This window comes from Equus przewalskii, chromosome X, assembly GCF_037783145.1.
Source record: "Equus przewalskii isolate Varuska chromosome X, EquPr2, whole genome shotgun sequence".
NCBI classification, from domain to species: Eukaryota; Metazoa; Chordata; class Mammalia; order Perissodactyla; family Equidae; genus Equus; species Equus przewalskii.
Window position 1 is genome coordinate 49688254 of NC_091863.1, and position 13534 is coordinate 49701787.

General features: G+C 34.9%; 1 protein-coding gene across 2 annotated transcripts in view; it reads left to right on the plus strand.

Moving 5' to 3' along the window:
- The window catches only part of ZC3H12B (zinc finger CCCH-type containing 12B), a 405447-nt gene that overhangs the window by 223633 nt on the left and 168280 nt on the right, over window positions 1-13534 (plus strand). For both annotated transcript variants that reach the window (XM_070604140.1, XM_070604141.1), the window contains exons 2-3: window positions 11193-11391; window positions 12727-12832. The gene's annotated coding sequence lies outside the window, so the exon portion shown is untranslated. The remainder of the gene's footprint in view (window positions 1-11192; window positions 11392-12726; window positions 12833-13534) is intronic.

The following is a 13534-nucleotide window of genomic DNA, read 5'->3' on the forward strand; positions in this document are numbered from 1 at the left end:
CTTGAAGATATAGCAATGCAAAATGAAAAACAGAGAGTAAAAAGACTGAAAAAAAAAAAGAATGGAGTATCAATGAACTGCAAGACAACTTCCGACAACCTAATGCTTGTGTAAATGGAGTCCCAGAAGAAATGAAAATTGGAAGAGAGAGAGGATGGAAAGGAAAAAAAAGAATTTGAAGAAGCAATGGCCAGAAGTTTTTCAAGTTTGATGAAACAATACAGCCATGGATCCAGTGATGTTCTATGAACCTCAAGCAGAGGCAGCATGAAAGAAACTACACTAAAGCTCATAATAATCAAATTACTTAAAGCTAGAAATAAAGAAAAATTCTTAAAAACAGGCAATTAAAAAGACATTAAATACAAAAGAACAAATAATGATGGCAGACTGCTCATCAAAAACAATGTGAGCAAGAAAATATTGGCAAACATCTTTAAAATACTAGAGGAGTCAAACTATCAACCTAGAACTTTGTACCCAGCAAAAAATCTTTCAAAATTGAAGGTGACTATTTTTTTCAGATATATATAAACTAAAATAATTTATAAGTAGCAGACCCATGCTATAAGAAATATTGAAGGCATTCCTTCAAGAATAAGCAAAATGATAGCAGACAGAACCTGGACCTACAGAAAAGAATAAACAGCACCAGAAATTCTAACTAAGTGCATAAATATAAGTTTTATTTTATTTTTATTTAAGCCTCTGTAAAAGATAATTGTCTGTTTTAAGCATAAACGACAATAATATTTTCCATAGTTTATGACGTATATAAAACTAAATATGACAAGAGTAGCACAAAGGCTTGGAAGGGAGAAACAAATGTATAGTTTTGTAAGGTCTTATACTATGTGTGTATTGATATAATATTACTTGAATGTAGACTGTATTAAGTTAAAGATGTATTAAACAAGCCCTAAATCAATCTCTAAACAAATACAGACACATAGAGAAAACAAACTTTTAGCTGGCAAACCCACAAAGGAGATAAAATGGAATCATAAAATATTCAGAGAACAAACTTTGAAATTGGGCCCCTACTATTCACTGTACACAAAAATTAACCCAAAATGTATCATCAATCTAAATGTAAGAGCTAAACTATAAAACTGTTAGAAGAAAATATAGGAGTAAATTTTTATGATCCTGGGTCAGACAACAGTTTCTTATTATGACTTCAAAGGCATTTGCCAAAAAAGAAAAGATAGATATATTGTGGGCTAAATCAAAATTTAAAACGTTTGTGCTGCAATGATACCATCAGAAGGTGAAAGGACAACCCCTAGAATTAGAGCCTATACAGGCATACCTTGGAGATATTGTGGGTTTGGTTCCAGACCTCCACAATAAAGCAAATATCACAATAAAGAGAGTCACACAACTTTTGGGGTTTCCCAGTACATATAAAAGTTATGTTTATACTATATTGTAGTGTATTAAGTGTGCAATAGTATTATGTCTAAAAAAAAATGTACATACCTCAATTTAAAAATACTTTATTGCCGAGGCTGGCCCTGTGGTCTAGAGGTTAAGTTCAGTGCACTTTGCTTTGACAGCCTAGTTCGTGGGTTTGGATCTTGGGCACAGACCTACACCTCTCATCAGACGTGCTGTGATGGTGACCCACATATAAAATAGAGGGAGATTGACACAGATGTTAGCTCAGGGTTAATCTTCAGCAAAAAGAAAAAAAAAATTATTGCTAAAAACTGCAAATGTTGTTGAAAAAATGGTGCCAATAGACTTGTTCAACATAGAGTTGTCACAAGCCTTCAATTTTTAAAAAATGCAATATCTGTGAAGTGCAATAGAGCACAATAAAACTAGGTATGCCTGTATTTGCAAATCATATGTCTTAAAAGGGTCTGCTATCCAGAATATATAAAATACTCTTACAACTTAACAACAAAAAGACAAACAACCCAATTAAATTATAGGAAAAAATTAGAATAGACATTTCTTGAAAAAAGGCATACAATTGACCAACAAGCATATGAAAAGATGCTTAACATCATTAGCCATTAGGGAAATGAAAACAAAACCACAATGAAATACCACTTTTTGACTGCTAGGAGAGCTATAATTTGAAAAAACAACATGTTGGCAAGAATTTGGAGAAATTAGAAACCTCATCCATTGCTTCTGGGAATGTAAAACAGATCAACCGCTGTGGAAAACAATTTGGCAGTTCCACAAAGAACTAAACATAGAATTACTATATGATCCAGTACTTCCCTTCATAAGTATAGACGCAAAATTAAAATCAGTTGTTCAAAAACATTGTATACACATGTTCATAGGAGCATTGTTTATAATAGTCATGAAGTAGAAACAATCCAAATGTTCATTGGTTAATAAATTGATAAATAAAATATGGTACACCCAAACAATGAAAAAATGTTTGGCAATAAAAACGAATCCAGTACTGGTACATACTACAACATGGATGAACCTTAAAACTTTATGCTGAGTGAAAGTAGCCAGTCACAAAAGACTACATATTATGTGATTCAATTTTTAAGAAATGTCCAGAATAAGCAAATCTATAGAAACAGAAAATAATTTGTAGTTGCCTAGAGTGAAGTAGGTGCAGCAGTGGGAGAATGGGTACTAACTGCTAATGGGGATGGGATATCTTTCTTTCTAAACAACATAGAATTTTACACTTTAAATGGGTGAATTGTCTGGTATGTGGATTGTATATTAACAAAGATATTAATTTTTTGTAGAAATAGGATGAATTACCAGTGCATGCAACAACATGGATGAATCTACAAATAATTATTCTGAGCAAAAGAAAGCAAAGAAGTGCACATAGTGTATAAATCTATTTTTATAAAATTCTAGAAAACTTAATCTACTTTATAGTGACTGAAAACAGAGCAGCTGTTTCCTGAGGACAGAGGTAGCGGTAGGGAAAAATTACAAAGGGGTGTAATGAAGATGGTAATAATTAATATGTTCATCATCTTGGTTTTTGTTTTGATTTCATGGATATATACATATGTAAAAACTGGCCTACTTTTTTACCTAGTCACGTATTTCTTTGAGTTTAAAGACAATAAGCAAACTCTCTCAGCATGCACAAATTCATGGAGCATAATATCTTTGAGAAATTCTAGAAAAAACTACTTCAAGGTGAAATCAAGCCAAATATGGTATGCATAGAAGTAAACTAAGGATTTGAGAACTAATATATAAATGACTGAATATGAGCATTGAACATTTTTAAATTAACTAAACAAATGTGAAAATTACTGTTTAAAGAAATGAATGAAAATCTTGTAAAACTTGGAAACCTAAAAATAGTAATATAGGTAACCAAAATCAGGAGATGGGTGAAGGGCAGTAGTAGTAAATGTAAGAATGTTAATATCCTTATCATTCAAGCCAGGGATTAATTAATAATGTCTGAAATTAAGACATGATACTTTTAAGGAAAATACATAAAACAATCCCCTTAAATAGAATTATTTTACATGCTTATCTATTTATCCATCAATCCATCCATCTTCCATTGACACTATTTACATATATACATAGAGAGATTCCTGCAATGATAGTATTTCTGGGTGGTTGGATATAGAGTGATTCCTTCAGTTTCTTGTACTTTATTGTTTGAATTTCTATAATTAATAAGTATCATTTTTACAAAATCAATAAAACAACTCAGCTTATAAAACAAGACTCCAAGGTTTCTAGCTTGAAAGAGCAGAAGAGTAAAGGTGTTAGAAAGGAAAGCTGATAGATTGTTTAGCTTTTGCGTCCTTTAAAAAAGTTCTAGTTATTTCCTGTAAAGGTATTGACTGTTGCTTAGAGTGGATGTGAACTCACTATTCAGTTTTATTTTCTGGAAGAGGATGTGGCATTTTACAAGAGTGCTGAAGGTAGAGATGGAAGGAAGGATACCTTCGCTAAGGTGAACTCAGGAGATTTGCAGGGAGGAAATGGGATGATTTAACAGAAGAATCAAAATGGAAAGTGGCAAGACTCCTCGAGTGTGTAACTTTCTGTGTTCCTGCAAAAGAGTAAACAACTCCATTGGGGATTCATAATTTTTCACTTTTAATTCTCAGTTATTTATTAAGTACTTAAAATGTAAGGATAGGCGCAATCCTTTGTTTGTTACTTCTCATGACTTTCTAATTAGAGTACAAATAATTCCTTATCATTTAAAATCTCTTTGGACACACACATATAGACCAACAGACTAGAATAGAAAGCCCAGAAATAAACCCTTACATATATGGTCAAATGATTATCAATAAGGGTGCCAAGATCATTCAATGGGGAAAGGACAGTGTTTTCAATAAATGGTGCTGGATATCCACAAAGAAAAGAATACAATTAGACCCTCACCTAATACCATGTACAAAAATTAACTAAAAATGGATGAAAAACCTAAGTGAAAGACCTAAAACTATAAAACTCTTAGAAGAAAACATAGTGGAAATTTGGACTTAGCAATAATTTCTTAGATATGACACCAAAAGCACAAGCAATAAAAGTAAAAATTGACAAATTGGACTTCATCAAAATAAAAACTTTCATTCATCAACAGACACTATCAACAGAATAAAAAGACAACCCATAGAATGGGAGAAAATAATTGCAAATCACATATCTGATAAGAGATTAATATTCAGAATTCATAGAGAACTCCTACAACTCAACAACACAGTAAGTAAATAACCCAATTCAAAAATGGGCAAAGGACTTGAATAGACATTTATCCAAAGAAGATATTCAAATGGCCAAGCAATACATGAAAATATGTTCAATGTCACTAATTATTAGGGAGACACAAATCAAAACCACAATGAGATATCACTTCATACCCATTAGGATGGCTATTATCAAAAAATAAAAAGAACAGAAAAAAAGAAAATAACACATATTGATGAGAATGTGGATAAATTAAAACCCTTGTGCATTGCTGGTGGGGATGAAAAATGGTACATTATGGAAAATGATATGGCAGTTCTCCCAAAACATTAAATATAGAATTACTGTATGATTCCACAATTCTACTCCTAGGTATATACTCAAAAGAATTGAAAGCAAGGGCTCAAACAGATACTTGTCTATCAATGTTCATAGCAGCACCATCCACAATAGCCAAAAGATGGATACAATCCAACTGTCCATTGGTGGAAGTATGGATAAATAAAATATGATATATACATTCAATGGAATTTTGTTCAGCACTAAAAAGGAAGGAAATCACAGAATGATGTCAGCAAGAGGGTGGTATAGAAGTTTCCAGTGCTCTTCTTCTGACAGAAACATTGATTTGAACAATGATCCATGTACAAAAATACCTTCACAAGAACTAAGGATTCCACATGAGAGATTACAGCACCTGGATGGAGCACAGAAATAAGAAAATCTGCATTGAAGAGGATAGAAAGGATGGTTTCATATTACCCCCACACCCCTTCACCAAGTCCAGGCAGCCCAATGGAAAGAGAGATGCACTCCCCACAGGGGAATGAGAGTGAAGTGAGCATTTGACTTCACTGCAGAACCTAGCACCAAGCCCAACCCAGTGAATTGCAGTGCCATGCTGGCCCTGCAGCCACAGGCACCCATGGACCCAGCCTCCAGGCCCACCCTAGGATCATGTCAGTCCCTGCTGTCCCAGGCTACTAGCTTGCATCAATACCAGGTCTGCCCCTGTGGACTCAACCTACAGGCCATCTCCTGCAGACCGAGACTCCAGGGCAGCTCCCATGAACCTAGGCTCTAGGCTGGCTCCCAGGGCCCCAGGCTCCTGACTTGCCACAAGCTGCAGGCTGGTACCCATATTCCCAGACTCCTGGCCTGACTCAGGGACAGGAAAATCCCCATAGCCTCAAGCTCCATACTGGCCTCTACAGTCCCAATATTCAGGCCTGCACCAATGCCAGGCCAACTCCCATGGACCCAGTCCCCAGGCTGGCCCCTGTAGACTCAGGCACCTGGTCGTCTGACCTAATGTCAGTTCAGCCTCCATGACACCAGGCTTCAGGCTGGCATTTGTGGCCCAAGGCTCCAGACCAGCCCCTGAAGTCCTAGGCTTCATCCCCACACCAGCACTAGGCCAGCCCCTGTGGCACCAGGTGCAAGGCCAGTGCACAGACTCTCCAGGACAGCCCCTGCATCCCCAACCTCCTGGCTCACACCATTGCCATACTTGCCCCTGTGGACCCAGCTTCCAGTAGAACAAGGTTCCATGCCCGCTCCAGTAGACCCAGAGCCCAGGCTTGCCCCAGTAGACCCCAACACCAGGCCTGCCACTATGGAACCATGATTCAGGACTGCTGCCATGGACTGAAACTCAAGGCCCACTTCAGCATCAGGCTGGCCCAGGATCTAAGCACCCCCTCGGGTCCTAGGCTTCAGGCTCAACACCACAGTTCCACACTAGGCCTGCCTTTGTGGGTGCAAGCACCAAGCCTGTCCCCAGTGGACCCTGGCACCAGGCCAGCCCCTGTGGACCCAGGCTCCAGGCCCACCCCTGTGAACAAAGGCACTAGTCCTGTCCCCACAGACTCAGTTTCCAGGCCCACTCCAGTGGTCCCTGGTGCCTAGTCAATTCCCATGGATCAAGGATTCAGGCCCACCCAGGCAGACCCAGGTCCCAGGCCCAACACCACAAACTCAAGCACCAGGCCTGCCAGTGGGCTCAGGTGATAGGACCAACTTCATGGACCCAGGCTCCAGGATCACCTCTGCAGACTCAGGCACTAGATCTGACCACCTACTGACCCAAACACAAGACTGGCCAGGCCAAGGATTCCAGCATCAAGCCCACCTACAGACACCACAAGGTGGCCCACCCAGAATCTGGTCAGGGTGACTGGTGAAGGCCTTTACCTGCCAAAGTGAGTCGGTAAAGACTAGGAGAGGTGCCTACATCTTGAAATATTCTGACACTAACACAAAGCCATATGGATCATAAATAATTAAAGAAACACAACACCACCAAAACTGATCAATAAAACAAGAATAACCAACCCTATAGAAATGGAGATCTACTAACTGCCTGACAAAAAATTCAAAATAATCCTCTTAAAGAAGCCCAGTGAGCCTCAGAAAAATACAGATAGATGACTAAATGAAATCACGAGAACAATACATGAACAAAATGTGAAGTTTAACAAAGAGGAACCATAGAAAAGAATAAAACAGAAATTTCTGGAGCTGAAAAACACAATGATGGAACTGAAAAATTTTTACACAGCTTCAGCAGAAAGCTTGATCAAGCAGAAGGAAGAATCAGTGAGCTCAAAGACAGATCATTTGAAATTACCCAGTTAGAAGAACAAAAAGAAAAAAGAATAAAGAAAGCCTGTGGGACTTATGAGATACCATAAACAGAAAGAGTATATGCATTATGGGAGTCCCAGAAGGAGCAGAGAAAGAGAAACAGGGAAGAAAACTTATTTAAAGAAATAATGACAGAAAACTTCCCTAATCTGGAAATGGAAATGAACATCCAGATTCATAAGGCCCAAAGAACTCCAAATAGATGAAATACAAAGAGATATTAACCAAGAAATATAATCAATTTCTCAATAGGCAAAAGCAAGGGGAGAATTTTGAAAACAGCAAGAGTAAAGCAACTTGTCATAAACAAAGGAACCCCGATAAGATTATCATGAGATTTTTCAACAGAAATCTTGCAGGCCAGCAGAGACAGATGATATATTCAAAGTGCCAAAAGAAAAAAAAACTGCCAACCAAGAAACTACAGCTGCCAAGACTGCGTTCAGAAATGAAAGAGAGAGAATAACTTTCCCAGACAAAGAAAAAATGTGTAATTTCATCACCACTAGACCTGCCTTACAAGAAATACTAAAGAGAGTTATTCAAGTTGAAATGAAAGGATGCTAACAACATGAAAACATGTGAAAGTATAAAACTCGCTGTCAAGGTAAGGATATAGTCAAATTCAGAATACTCTAATACTGTAATGGTGGTGAGTAAATCACCTTTTACTCTGGTATAAAAGTTAAAACCCAAAAGTATTAAAAATAACTATAGCTACAATGTTTTTTAATGTATATAACGTATATGAAAGATGTAAATTGTGACAACAATAACAAAATATGAGAGGAGGGGAAGTTAAAGTGTAGAGTTTTGTATGTAGTTGATTTTAAGCTGTTATCTATCATCTTAAAATAGAACGTTATAACTATAACATGTTTTATGTTAGCCTCATTTTAACCACAAATTTCAAACGACCTGGAAAAGATAAACATAACATAAAGAGAAAGGTACCATTCCAAAAAGTAAATCAAAGAGGAACACAGCTAGTGAAGAAGAAACAAAATAATGTCAAAACAATTGGAAAAAAGATTAACAAAATGACAGTAGTAAATCCTTACTTATCAATAATTACTTTAAATATAAATGGATTAAATTATCCAATCAAAATACACAAGGTTACTAATTGAAATGAAAACAAGATCCAACAATAGTCTGCCCACAAGAGACTCTGTTTAAGGACACAAGTAGGTTGAAATAGAAAAAGATATTTCATGCAAATAATGACCAAAGAGAGCATGGGTGGCTATATTTATATCAGACAAAATAGACTTTAAGTTAAAAACTGTCAAAAGAGTTAAATAATGTTACTATTTTATGATAAAGGGGTTAATTCATAAACAAGATGTAAATATTGTAAATATAAATGCACCCAATATCAGTGCACCTAAATATTTAAAGGAAATGTTCCAGGACTGAAGGGAGAAATAGCAATACAATAATAGTGGAGGATCCAACTTCAACAATGGATTTATCATCTAGACAGAAAATCAATAAGGAAACAGCAGATTTGAACAACAAAGAATGAAGAAAACCTATGGGACTTATGAGATATCATAAACAGAAACAATATATGCATTATAGGAGTCCCAGAAGGAGCAGAGAAAGAGAAAAGGGGCAAAAATCTTATTTAAAGAAATAATGAAGATTCAATATAGAACATTTATTCAATGTAGAAGATTCATTCAATATAGAATAGACCTAAAAGATATATACAGATCATTCCATCCAACAGTAGTAGAATATGCATTCTTCTCAAGTGCACTTGGGATATGCCCCAGAAGAGATCAAAAGAAAAATAAAAAATTATCTTGAGACAAATGAAAGTGGAAACCCAATATGCCAAAACTTATGTGATGTGTTAGAAGCAGTTTTGAGAGTAAGTTTATAGCAATAAATGCCTATATGATGAAAAAGAACCATCTCAAATGAACAACCTAACTTTAAACCCCAAGGACCAGAAAAACTAAACTTAAAGTTGGCAGAAAAAAAGGCAATTATAAAGATCAGAGCAGAAATACATGAAATAGAAACTAGAAAAATCAATGAAAATAAGGGTCGGGTTTTGAAAAGATAAAATTGGCAAAGCTTTATAAAGTTAGACTAAGAAAAAAGAGAGAAGACTCAGATAAATAAAATTAGAAATGAAAACAGACATTATATCTGATACTAAAGAATTACAAGGGATCATACGAAACTACTATGAATGTGTATATGCCAACAAATTGGATAACATATAAAAAATGATATGCTCCTAGAAATATACAACCTATTTTTCAAGAATTAATTATAGAAAAATAGAAACTCTGAACAGACCAATAAAGAGTAAGGAGATTTAATCAGCAATCAAAAATCTCCCAATAAATAAAATCCCAGCAGATGATGACTTTACTCTTGAATTCTACCAAACATTTAAAGGGGAATTAACACCAATAAAAGTACTTCTTAAACTCTTCCAAAAATTGAAGAGGAGGGAAGACTTCCAAACTCATTTTAAAGGTCAGAATTATTCTCATACCAAAGCCAAACAAAGACACTACAGGAAAAGAAAATTACAGGCCAAAACTCTTATAAACATTGGTGCAAAAATCCTCAACAAAAGACTAGCAAACCGAATACAATAGTACATTAATAACATCATACATCATGATCAATGGTGGGATTTATCCCTGGGATGCAAGGATGGCTCAACATACACAAATCAGTAAATGTGATATACCACATGATAAGAATGAAGGATAAAAATCAGATGATCAACTCAATCAATTCAGAAAAAGCATTTGACAAAATTCAACATCCATTTATGATAAAAGCTCTCAACAAAGTGGGTATAAAGGGAACGTACTTCAACATAATAAGGGTCATATATGACTAGCCCACAACTAACATCATACTCAATAGTGTAAAGCTGAAAACTTTTCCTCTAACACCAGGAACAAGACAAGAATCCCCACTCTCACAACTTCTATTCAGTGTAGTAGTGGAATTTTAACCAGAGCAATTAGGTGAGAAAAATAACTAAAAGTCATCCAAATCCAAATCGAAGTAAAATTGTCTCTCTTTGTAGATGACATGATCTCATAGATAAAAATCCCCAAATACTCCTCCCAAAAAACTGCTACAATAAACTTGTTCAGTAAAGTTGCAGGATACAAAATCAACATGCAAAGTTCAGTTATATTTCTATACATTAACAACAAACTATTTGAAAAAGAAATTATGAAAACAATTCCATTTACAATAGCATAAAAACAATAAAATAGGAATCAGTTTAACCAAGGAAATGAAAGATCTGTACCCTGAAAACTATAAAACATTGATGAAGGAAATTGAAGAAGACACAAACAAGTGGAAAGATATCCTGTGTTCATGGATCAGAAGAATTAATATTGTTTAAATGCCCATACTATTAAAAATAATCTATGAATCAATGCAATCTCTACTAAATTCCAATGGGATTTTTGACAGAAATATTTTTAAAAATCCTAAAATTTATGTGGAGCCACAAAAGACTACAAAAAGCCAAAGCAACCTTGAGAAAAAAACAACATGACTATAGTTAACACTGCTGTATGGATATTTGAAAGTTGCTACAACTAAATCCTAAAAGTTCTCATCACAAGGGAAAAACATCTTTTTGGTAACTAAATTAGGTGATGGATGTTAACTTATTGTGGTAATCATTTCTCAATATATGTAGATCAAGTCGTTATTCTGTACACTTAAACTTACACAGTGGGGTATGTCACTTATATCTCAATTAAAAAAATTAAAAGTAAAATTATCTTATGATCCATCAATCCCACTGCTGTGTATGTATCCAAATGAAATCAAATTAGTATCTTGAAGAGATATCTGCACTTTCATGTTTATTGCAGCTTATTCACAATAGCCAGGATATGGAAACAACTCAAGTGTCTGTTGACAGATGAATGGATAAAGAAGATTTGGTGTATATATATATACAATGGAATACTATTCAGCCATGAGAAAGAAGGAAATCCTGTCATTTGCAACAACCTGGATGATCCTGGAGGATGTTATGCTAAGTGAAATAAGGCAGACAGAGAAAGTCAGGTACTATATGATCTCACTTACATGTAGAATCTATAAAAAAAATTAAAAAGTTGAACTCATGGAAGCAAATATTAGACTGGTGGTTACTACAGACTGGGAGGAGGTAGGGGAACTGGAAAGATGTTGGTCAAAGGGTGCAAAGTTGTGGTTATGTAGGATCATTAAGTCTAGTGAACTAATGTACAGAAATGATGATTATATTTAATAATACTATGTTGAATACTGGAAATATGCTAAGAGAGTAGATTCCAGATGATCTCATCACAAAAAATGGTAACTATGTGAGATATATTAGACTGTAGTAATCATTTCACTGTGGATATGTATATCAAATAATCATGTTGTACACCTTAAATATATACAATTCTTATTTAAAAATATATCACTTTTTAAAACAAAGAATGAAATTCTGATACATGTTACAATATGGATGAACTTTGAAGAAAATAAGCTAAGTGAAATCAGCCAGACCCAAAAAGACAGATATTGTATGATTCTACTTATATGAGGTACACAGAGGAGTCAAATTCATAGGGACAGAAGTAGAATGGTGGTTACCAAGGGTTGAGGAAGAGATGAATGGAGAGTTATTGTTTAATGGACACAGAGTTTCAGTATGGAATGGTGAAAAGTTTCTGGAAATGAATAGTGTTGATAGTTTCACAATAATGTGAATGTACTTAATGTGACTGAACTGTACTCTTAAAAATGATTAAAATGAGAGCCAATCCTGATTTCCTAGTGGTTAAAGTTCAGCACACTCTGCCTCAGTGGCCCAGGTTCAGTTCCTGGGTGCAGAACCACAGCACTCATCAGTCAGTAGCCATGCTGTGGCAGCGGCTTACATTGAAGAACTAGAAGGACTTACAAGTAGGATATACAGCTATGTACTACGGCTTTGGGGAGAAAGAGAGAGAAAAAAAAGAGGAAGATTTGCAGCAGATGTTAGCTCAGGGTGAATCTTTCCCAGAAAAAAAAACTGTATTAGAAAAAAAACAATTAAAATAGTAATTTTTGTTGTATATATTTTTCCACAATAAAAATAGTAAAATTAGAAGTCTCTTAGGAAACTTAAGTCAACAGTGGTTGAAATCTTCAAAAATATCAGTATCAGTGCATAGTAAAATTCTTAGTATAAGAGTGGGGTGTTTTGTATACCAAAATATGACAAATTTGTTCAATGTGATCATAATAACTGAAATATTTTTTAAAATAATAGAATAACTGCTTTTAACCTACTTATAAAAATATTCCAAGTTTACAGATAACTTGTTTGATATTTCTAGATGTTCTTCATTCTCTGAGGTAAACATTTTTTTTTTTTACAAAATACAGGTATTTTCAACACTTGCTCTCTTCTGAATCATGTTTTCTGTCCTATCATTCAGTCGTGACTCTCCCGAAAAGAAGTTTTTAGGCAAGAAGGCCTGATTGCTAAGCAGTGAGTATCAAAAGCTTTAACTCTTAAATTTATAAGGTATATTTTTCATTATTTAAATTATAATAATAATCCAATACAATCAAAATTCTAATTTGACAGCATGAGCCTGTGTTTGAAAGCTTGAGTTCAAATTTGAATAAGTGGAAACAGTTTTTTCAATGTCTTTTGATGATTTAATATATAAAGTTTATGGATACAAATTATTTCAGGAATTATTCAGTAGAGTGTCCTGAATATGCTTGGCATTTTCCTTCATTGTAGGTATGTATGTTTAAAAATACTGTCTTCACCTTTCTGTCACCTCATGAATAGGTTTTCTGGATCTGTAAGATTGTTACAATAATACTTACCCTTTTTATGTAATTTATAATTTATATAATTTTCATATTCATCATCTAGTTTTATTTCAACCTCACAACACCTAAGGAAGGCAGGGAAGTTTTTCTGACCTCTTTTTGTTTACTGAGAGACCTGAACCTTAAAGGGGTTAACCTGCTTAGGATCTATGGATTGTTAGGGAGTTAAGATCTTCCAGCCTGGCCTTTTTCTATTATAAATGAGTAAGCTGAGGCCCAAAGAAGTCACAGAGCTGAAGAAGTCATTTCCTTGGTAACATAGTTATTTATTGCAGGTCTGGGACTAGAATATGTCTCCTAAATCCTAGTCTAACATGCTTGACAGAACCCAAATGCTGTCTCTAAA